This window comes from Gossypium arboreum, chromosome 12 (genome assembly GCF_025698485.1).
Source record: "Gossypium arboreum isolate Shixiya-1 chromosome 12, ASM2569848v2, whole genome shotgun sequence".
In the NCBI taxonomy this organism is placed as follows: Eukaryota; Viridiplantae; Streptophyta; class Magnoliopsida; order Malvales; family Malvaceae; genus Gossypium; species Gossypium arboreum.
In genome coordinates this window covers 113883002-113893122 of record NC_069081.1, presented here as the reverse complement: position 1 = coordinate 113893122, position 10121 = coordinate 113883002, and the positions used below count along the sequence as shown (strand labels likewise).

Genomic DNA, 10121 nt, shown 5'->3' with positions numbered 1-10121 from the left:
TGTATATATTTTATGATAGTAAAAATGTAATTTCACTATTTTAATGGTCTATATCTTTATAAGTTTTAAAAGATTAAATTAATTTTTAAATCATTTTTAGGAGTCAAAGTGCAATTTTACCATTACTAATTTAAAATTTTATCAATTCTAAAGGGCCTAAATGGAATTTTTTCATTTTGGGGGGTCGAGGTCCTTGTCAGCCTTTAGTTTCAACCCCGTAATAGCCTGATTTTCAGTGGTGTTGGAAACGATAGTTTTGGAATCCATTTTCGTAGTAGAAGTCCTTAAATATTATATTTAATATATTTACGAGGTTAGTGTTAAAGTTTGTTAAAGTTTGGTCCCTTAATTTTGGCGAATTAATAATTAATTAAGGTACAATGATTAAATTATAAAAGTTTATCGTTATAGATTTTTAAATAGTCAAAGGACCAACTGAGTAAATAAAACATTTTAAATTATTCAAACGGTGGTGGATGCTATTCAAAATCCACTTAATTAATTGTTTAGTTAATTAAGATTTAATTCATTATTATGATTAATTAAACTTTAATTACAAGTATAAAAGCTAAAATAATAAAGAAAGGAAAACCTAAGTGAAGTTCAAGCTATTCGGTTTTTAAAAGGTAAGTTCAATTTAGTTTTTTTCTTGTAATATTTATATTTTTAAGGTCTTTGGAGCTTGATTTAACTAATTCATGTACCAATTTGAAAAACTGTTAAAGTTTTTAAAAGATTCCATTGATAAGTTTTTGAAGAAATATGTAATATCCTGATTTTGGGCCTAATCGGAATAGTGGTTTCGTGACCACAAAATCTGAGATAGAAATAATTATTTTATGATTATTTTAAGGTCTATGATATGATTGCATGATTGTGTGAAAATTTCGTGAAGAAATTTTATGCATAAAGTGCTTAAATTGAAATTAGGGACTAAATCGAATAATTTGCAAAACTTGCATTCTAGAAGTTTCTAGTATGAAATTGTTTTGAAATATTAATTAGGAGGTCTTAAATAGTAATTTTACCAATTTATAAGTCTATGGACAAAATTGGACATGGATGGAATTTTGGAAAGTTTGTAGTAAGGGCATTTTGGTCATTTAGGGTAAAATGAATTAAAATACAAAATTAAAAGCCAATTTTGCTCATCTTCAACCCCATGGCCGAATATAGCAAGGAGAAACCATGGCTAGGGTTTTCAAGCTTCCAAGCTCGATTGTAAGTTCGTTCTAGCCTTGTTTTTAATGATTTTTACGTTTTGGAGTCCCTAGCTCGATTTAGCTTATGCTAGCAATAATTTAACCTAGGGTTTATATTTGGAAAAAAACCCATAGGTGAAATTTGTGTATTTTGGTGTTTTATGATAGAATATGAGGTTTTAAATTATGTTAGACAACTTGTGCTACTCGGTTTTAAGTGAAAACGAGCAAAAGGGCTTAATCGTTAAAAATACCTAATAGTCATAAGTACATGTTAGAGTGAGAATTTGATGTTGCCATAGAAGGGAAAAATGATCAGCATGTCATAAAACATAAGAAAATAGGCTGAAGTTTAATTTACGAACTTTGGGGCAAAAGTGTAAATATGTAAAAGTTTAGGGGCAAAATTGTAATTTTTCCAAAATATGATTTTGGGTCAATTTGAATAATTTGAGTCCTAATTAGACTATATTTTAAATGATAGAGCAAGGAAAACTGAAATTGGGCTAAAATGGGAAATACCAAGTTGTGGACGAAATGGTAAAATAGCCATTTTCGCATACGAGGTAAGTTCATATGTAAATGTTGGTAACATAGTTATTGTTTTAAATGTTTTAATGTTATTTAAATGATATGATAATTATTATGAAATATCATACTTGTGACAATTGTTTGATAATATGTCAAATTATGTGATATACTTGGAAAATGTGAAATAATACCGAGTATCGGTATCGACATTCCATAGAAGATGGTTGAGACATATGATTGGGAAAAATGTCCCGTTGAACCTTAAGAATGGATTAGGATACAAGTGACATGTCACTGGGATATTTGGGCATCCGAACTCGTTGAGTTGCGTCCGAGTTCACTTATGGATGCGAATGTCCGAACTCGTTGAGTTGAGTCCGAGTTCGTGAAATGTAACTAGGCATCCGAACTCGTTGAGTTGAGTCCGAGTTCACCTATGGATGCGAACGCCTGAGCTCGTTGAGTTGAGTCCGAGTTCGCTTATGGGCGGGTTACATGGTAGCTTGGCTACATATGTGGCACTTATGTGCAAACTTTCCATGTATCCGAATTATATTCCGAAGTGTTCAACGGGTAAAGTTCTACTGAAATGGAGGAATACTCAAGATGAAAGGGACGTATTGGTAAGTGTTGTGAAATGGGTACTTTGAACAGGTATGTACTTAACCCTCGGGTTGAAAAATCGATATAACAACAATATGGTAAGATGATAAATGAAAATGTGATATGAATGTCTTGGTGATGATTATGCAAATGATGTTTTATGTTTGCTTATATGGTTATGTTACTTGCTATTTGCATGTGAACTTATTAAGCATTTATGCTTACTCCCTCCTTTTCATTCCTTGTAGTTTTGACAAGCCAGCTCGGAAATCGGGAACGGTCGGAGGCTCGCTCACACTATCCGTATACCATCTTGGCATAATGGCTTGTATATTTTGAGTATGGCGTGTATAGCATTATAATCATTTTGTATATATGGTCTTATAATATGGTTATTGAGTGGTATGAAAATGCTTGGTAATGAGTAGCCATTGGAATGGCTAATCATGATCATATTTGGTGTTATGTATGTCAAATTACTAGCTAATCCATGGAAACCATGAAATAGGTAAAATTTACCATAAAATAGATTCAGACAGCAGTAGTGACGTGAATTTATAAAATCACTAAAAATAGTAGAAATGGAATTAAATAATGAATAAGTTATGGAATCGAAGCTTGATGAGTCTATTTTCATATGGAAGAAGCGAAACAGGTATATGAGCTATATTTTATGAGATGTTTAAATTTTTGTGAAATAGGGCTAGAGCGATTTCTGGATCCCCTGTTCTGACTTTGGAAATTCACCATAAATTTTACAAAGATAATTAGAAGTCATACTTTATATGTACAGATTAATTATTGAGTATAGTTTTATTAGAGACAAATGGCATAGTCATTGAAGATCTGTACAAGGAGATATCTGATTCGAAATACAGAGAGGTTAGAGTAGTCGAACCCTGAAACAGGGGAGTCTTTAACTAATAAACTGTACTAATTGGCCCCACCAAAAATTCTAGAAAAAAATTAGTAGATGGATATATGAGTATAGTTTCAGGAAAAATTTACGGAATTGGATTTCGAGTTTCGGAACTCGAGATATGATTTATAAAGCGACTGTGATACAATTAGCCAGCTTGTCTGGAAATTTTAAAATGAATTGTATGAGCTGTTTAAGTAATGAATTAAGTCCGTTAACACCTCGTGTTTGACTCCGGAAATGGGCTCGGGTACGGGGCGTTACAAAATAGGTTTTAAATTGATAGATTTTAAGCTTAGATGTGAAAAACGACTAGATTGTAAAGCAGTAAATTTTCAATTTTGTCTAAAAGGACCAAAGTGTAAAAATTAAGTATTTAATGTGAAATTTCTGTAATTTTTGATAGTAGAAGGTCCTAAAAAGATGTAATTGAGATCGATTTCAAAATTGAAGTTGAAAACTGAAAGATTGTTATTTCATTTTTAGGCACTAAATTAAATAAAATGTAAAACTTATGGGAATCCGAAAAATGTAATTAAACCGGGTCATTCATGTTATGGGATGATATAAAAGTGTTTGATGTTGATAAATTAAATTAAATAATTGAATAGATTAGGGATTGAACCAAACCGGGGATAATTATGGAAAAGATAAAATTATTGATTAATCCTTAAAGATTCAGTTATTTGTCGTTTTGACCAGGAAAGTTTATATGGCATGATTGTATTAAATTTTATGTATTTGGATTATGAATATGTGTATATTTGGTTGAAAATTGGATTGTTTGCGATTTGGTACAAAATGTGAGATTTAGACTAAATTGTAATGAAATGTATATATATATGTGTGTGTGTGTGTGTGTGTGTGTGTGTGTGTGTGTGAAAATGTCCTGGTGAACTTGGTAAAGGTTTTGTACACATTTTTATGGATTGTTTACTGATGATAACTGAGATCTAGCATTTGTTGTGGAATCGAAGCTATATGTGACACATGTTTAGCCTGGACTAGTAACTTGATGTCATTTTATAGACAGGTAACCTGATGTTAGGTTATAGGTTTAGCTTGGATTGGTAACCTTATAGTATATTTTCAACTTGGCCAAACAATTGAACGTGTCATTAAAGGTTTCGTAACCTAACATGAATATGTATTCACCTCGGGTGAGCAATTATTGTACTAGAGATACCTATGTAGCCAAATACGTTTACTAGAGTTCATTAGGCTAAATAACTAATGGGAAGAAAAATAGAAAATGAATTAACATTTGATTGATGTTTGAATGAATAAATGTGGAATTGAATAAGAGTATGATACAAAGATATTGATTTTGAAATGGATTGAATTGGTATATGTTTAAATCATATTACAATTGATTTATATGCTAAGCTTACCTTGTTGTTATATGGTTGCCAACTTGTCAAGTTAAATAGATTATGGTATTAAATTTTAAATTGAGATAAGTTGTTTAATGCATATAAACTTACTAAGCATCATATATGTTTACCCCATCTGTTTTCCCTTTTCTTTTTAGATCATCTTCTCGTGGAACGTGTCAAGCCGGACCAACTAAAAGCTCACACTCTTCTATCATTGAACCGATAGATATTTAATCGTTTTGGACCCTTAATGTTGTGGCATGTGTCTAGGTGTTTTGATGTGTAAAAATTATTATGTTATGAACTTGGAATATGTAAGCAGATGCTGTCTTGATATATGGTTTGATATGCTTGATTTAGCAATGGTTGATACCTAATGAAATGGCATGTTGTGGTTGACATACTTTAGGATATATGGGATAAGAAATGTCATGTTCATGAGTTGACTTGGTACATGTAATGTTAGTGAATGGATTGTTGAATTGGTATGCCCTAATGGTATTGAAATGTTTAAACTTAGTTGATGATTTAGAATTGAATGATTAGTTTAAAGATTGGATTAGTTATTGAGCTTGTTTGTCATGTTTTGATATGTTTTGAGTTAAGTTAATACTTATTGCATAATTGGTATAGTTTGATTGGAAGACTTGAAATAGATACTAAATGGTTTATTTTTATCAAAAATAGAGTCCATGTCCCAAAGAGCAACCTTCCTCGTCGTAAAGTTGGTCGACAGTGTGTAACATCGTGGCGTCGAGTGGTCTGAGGCCACAATGTGACAAACTGTTTGGTGATGTCTCGACGTAGAGGAAGTGACGTCACGACGTCGGCCTTAAGATTTTGAAACTTTACAATTTGGTCCTATTTCATGCTCGAGTCAATAAAAAAGTTTTCGTAAACTCGATTAAGGCTCGGATTTAATTGTGTTTCCAAATGTGAATGTGTTTAAGATATGGTTGAATGTTTGGAGGATTTATTTACTGTAAATTTGACGGTAGTTGTTCCGGCAACGATTGTAACATTTCGTAGCTCAGACCCGGTAATCAGGTCGGGCGAGGGGTGTTAGTTGTTCTGGCAATGATTGTAACATTTAGTAGCTTAGACCCGGCAATCAGGTCGGGCAAGGGGTGTTATAGTCCCTGGTATGAGTTCAAGTGCGTTGAAACACATTTATCCTCCTATTTAAGGGTTTGGAATGTGTTATGGCTAGTTATAGGTAAAAATGGGGCTGTTGTGTGCTTACTGTTAGTGAGCCATTGTACGTGGAATAATAACGTTGAACCTTGAGTGGTGAACATACGTTTTCGTTGGTGAGGTCTTGAAAGTTTAAATCCGTAAATGGGGTTTCCCCACAGCTAACAAAATTGAAGTGTCAAATTCTGTACTGAAAAGCATGCATCCTTAGTCATAAAGGGTTCCAAAATATGCAAAATGGATCGTTCCTTCATGTCCCTGTTTTTTGTCAAACTGCCATCCCCATTGAGCATCGTATCCCAATAGCAATACAGCTTGTACTCGTTTAGTTGCTTTAATAAAAAAAAGAAGAAGCTTCGTATGTATTTTCCTTGCATATTTACAGCAAAATCGAAACAATAGAAAAGTCCATTTACTCCATCAAAGATGACTGTGCTGGTTTATGACAACAAGAATGGGACAAACGATGCCAATGACATTTCATATATAGTGATCAAAACCGTCCAGAACAAGGGACAAATTTTTTTGCGTTCCCACTTCAATAAATAAAAATAAAATTAATTGAAAACGAGGTATGTGTGTTCCTTTCGTGGACTGCCTATGTTTCAATGAGCTGGGTCACTCACTAGGTTTTGTATATATCAAGTCTTTTTTATCATTTTGCAGGGGTGTGGTTGTTGAGTGAGGACCATGTAGCCCTCTTTAACAAGGCATTGGGCGGGGCACTGCTGCAACTCTTATAATTTCATTGTCCTCTACGTTTGCCCCATTTGACAGCCCTTGAGTTTCATTCAAAACAAGCTGGAATCATATGGATAAAAAGTAGTGAAAAATCAAGGCAAAGGAAACTTGTTTTTTGGTGTAGTTGAGGGGAATTAATTGATTAATAAAAATTTTCTCTTTTGTTCACTTCAAAGTTCAAACAGCTTTGAAAAATACCCCCATTTTGCATCGGACAATGCAATGTGATGGGCATGTGATGAGGCACAACCAGATTCCAGCTTATCTTCTGCTTGTTAGATACGCAGTCAAAGTTGCCTCTGATCCAATCTTAAACTGCACTTAGCTTCATTATTATATTCAAAGTTTAATTACTTCCAAAATATCAAATTCACTGATAATTATCATATATATATGCAGTAGTTGGTAATAAGGTAAAAGTTTGGGTCTATCATAAGTCCATCATATTGTAAGAAAGCATCTGCTCTGCAAGAATTTCAAAGGCAAAAAGGAGATAATTTCTCCATTCATGAACTTGGATTTTTTTTCACATTTGAAATTTAACCCTTTTTTTTATTTTAAAGAATTTATCAACTCTACTTTTAGATATAAAAATATAAGTCTAATTATTAACACGTAACACCGTTAAAATTTTTATGTTAAATTTAGTTTCATTGTAATATTATTATTTTTGTTACATACCTACCAAACGAATATTGTATTATTCAAAATGTTATACTAGTAAATTTAATAAAAAGAAACTCTGATTATGTTAACAATTGGATCTAAAATTTAAAATTTTAGAAGCAAAGGATTGAATTTTAAATATAGGAAGAAGACTTGTGTAAAATTTTAACCAGGAGGTGTTGCCTAATTATTAAATTAGAGAAGGTTATTGAACAAATGAATCCTGATTCCCTCCAATTCCTTAACAGGTTTAGCTTGAAACTAAATCAATCTTAACTTGTAACTTTATTGATTTTATTTGGGTTAATATCTTATATAGTTCATGCAATTTATGAGTTTCTTTTAATGGTACCTCTAATTTTAAGATATATAACTATCTAAACTATTCTTCTGCATTATCAATTGTCCATGTATATGATTATTGTGTAGCTACTCTCCACAATATATATTTAAAAATCAATATAATAAAAAATACTTTTGCTTCTTTCTTAAATCTCACAAGCAGTATATAGAATGTAATTAATGTACATCATTACCTTTAATGTTGGAGCGCTGTGGTTGCATGGCATACACTTCAACTTCATGTAGCAAAATGTCATATAAATTGATAGATTCAAATGAAAAGAAGGGACTGCATCCGCAATTTTGCATATGGTTAATTACATTTACTCTTTTAACTTTTAATTCATCCAGCAGTAATTTTTGACACAAATTCCTCCTTCTTAGAAAGCTACAGTAATACTAGCAAATATTATTTATCTGTATGGATTTGAGGGATTTGCCTCCAAAAGGCAATAATGAAAGGCATTATCATATATAGTGGTAGTTGATGTGTGTAATGGAGACATTGAGCAGCTAGCTCAGCAACACATGGACTGACACCACTCCTCGCTTCTCTTCTTTCAATTGGATCCCATCATACCATGGTGCTTCAATATTTTATTTTTATCAAGTAAAATACAAAGAATTAAATAATTACAAGTATAACAGATAAGAGTTGGTACAATTCGACCTAAAACCTACGTACCTATGGTAGAATTCGAAGAGTCACATATATAATTACATATGATAAATCTTAAATTTGAATAGTTAATATTCAGGATCTTTTCTTTTGTCAATAGAAACAAGACTTCCTCATTAGTTGTCAAAATTTGTTGTTATTTTTTTTTACTTTACAGATTTAATATCTACAACTTTAATTCGGTTAATTTTAATTTATATTTTATTAAATTTTAAAAATTTAATCATGATTCAAATCGTAGTAATTAAATTCATTAAGTGAAATCCTGCTATTAGTCTCGTATATTTGTAAGTCCAAGGCAAATCTGAAGGAGGCATGTAGGACATTGGACCCTCCTCAAATGAAAAAAATGCTATCTATGTTTTCGATACGATGATTAAATCAAAAATTAATTAATGATAAAATTGACTTTGACCCCTAAAAATAAAAAAAAATATGTTTAATCCTTTCAAAATGATGTAATAATAAATTAATACATTATAAAATTATATTTTGATTTCTCAAAATTTTATTATTCAATTTCGACCCTAAAAATATTTTTGAATTTGCCCTTGATGGAAGTGATGAATTTAGTTGATATTCTCTAATTTAATAATTTTAACGTGAAAATGATAACTTAACATATCATTACACATATGACAATAAATTTGTAGCATAATATTTTAAAAATAGTATAATTCAGCTTAATAAATTTAACCACTATTATTTAAAAATATATGGACAAAAATTAATAATATTAAAGAATAAATACTAAATCTACGAATTACTTATGCTAGATGATCTAATTGTAGATTTTAATCCTTTTTTATTACAACAAATTTGAAGGACTGGGTGACATCGGACTCGAACTTAATCTTTGATGCCTAATGTGATTTCATCCACGATTGTGCTTCAATTTTGAATCATATGTTATTGTTTGGTCAAATTTTATTATTAGTCCCTGTTCTTTTGCAGAAATTATAAATTTAATCCTGTACTCTAATTTGGTCAATGCTAGTGCATGTATTTTTTGAATTGATTGATTTTAGCTCCTATATTTTCAATTTTTTAATATTAGTCTTGACCGAAACAGTAGTAGCTCAAATTATTTGGTTAAATTCTATCATTAGTTTGTACTATGGCATAAGATTCTAGATTTAGTTCATGTTATCCAAGTCAATTATTCATACTCCCTGTACTTTTTGAACTTCAAAGTTTTAGTCTTGATGTAAACAACCACCATTAAATTAGTTTATAGTCCTTTTTTAAGTAATATGTAGATCTTAATCCAATAGCAAGGTGATATCGTCAAGAATGAGCAAAATTTAATTTGACTCAAAATTTTATCAAAGTCTTTTACTTCCCTTCCCCCAAACCTCTCAAAACTTTTCTCCTTTTACTTTCCTTCCCCTAGATATGGCATTACAATGTGATAATTTATTTGTTGCATAAATTTTTTTAAAATTAAACATAACTTAATTTTATGAATTTAGTTTGTCTAATTAAGATTGAATGACCAAATCATCTTACGCATAGCACAAGGACTAATAGAATAATTTAACCTTATTAATTATACGTTTTACTCGTTTTGCTTCTTAATGTTTCTAAATATTATTTATCGTGTTCCCAACATATTGAAGAATAATGAAAAAAAAAACAACATAATTAAGTTTATTTTAAATTGATTATTTTTGTAAGCAATTATTTAAAGAAAATAGTTGAAGTAATGGTTATTGACATTTTAATATTCTTTTGGTTTATGAATAAATGATGCTAATATTTTAGTTTGAATAATTTGTCGGACGAAATTAGTGATATTATATATGTATAACCTCTGAACTTGTTCTACCATTTGTTCATATACAAAAATTTATCTTGATTTATTGAAA

The 10121-nt window shown here is 30.8% G+C and overlaps 1 long non-coding RNA gene across 1 annotated transcript; it reads left to right on the top strand.

Annotated features, from left to right (window-relative positions):
* The first annotated feature begins 2582 nt into the window (after window positions 1-2582).
* LOC108478727 (uncharacterized) lies at window positions 2583-5170 on the top strand. Its single transcript, XR_008276251.1, has 2 exons — window positions 2583-2675; window positions 4787-5170. It is a non-coding gene; the product is annotated as an uncharacterized LOC108478727 (long non-coding RNA).
* The last annotated feature ends 4951 nt before the right edge of the window (window positions 5171-10121 follow it).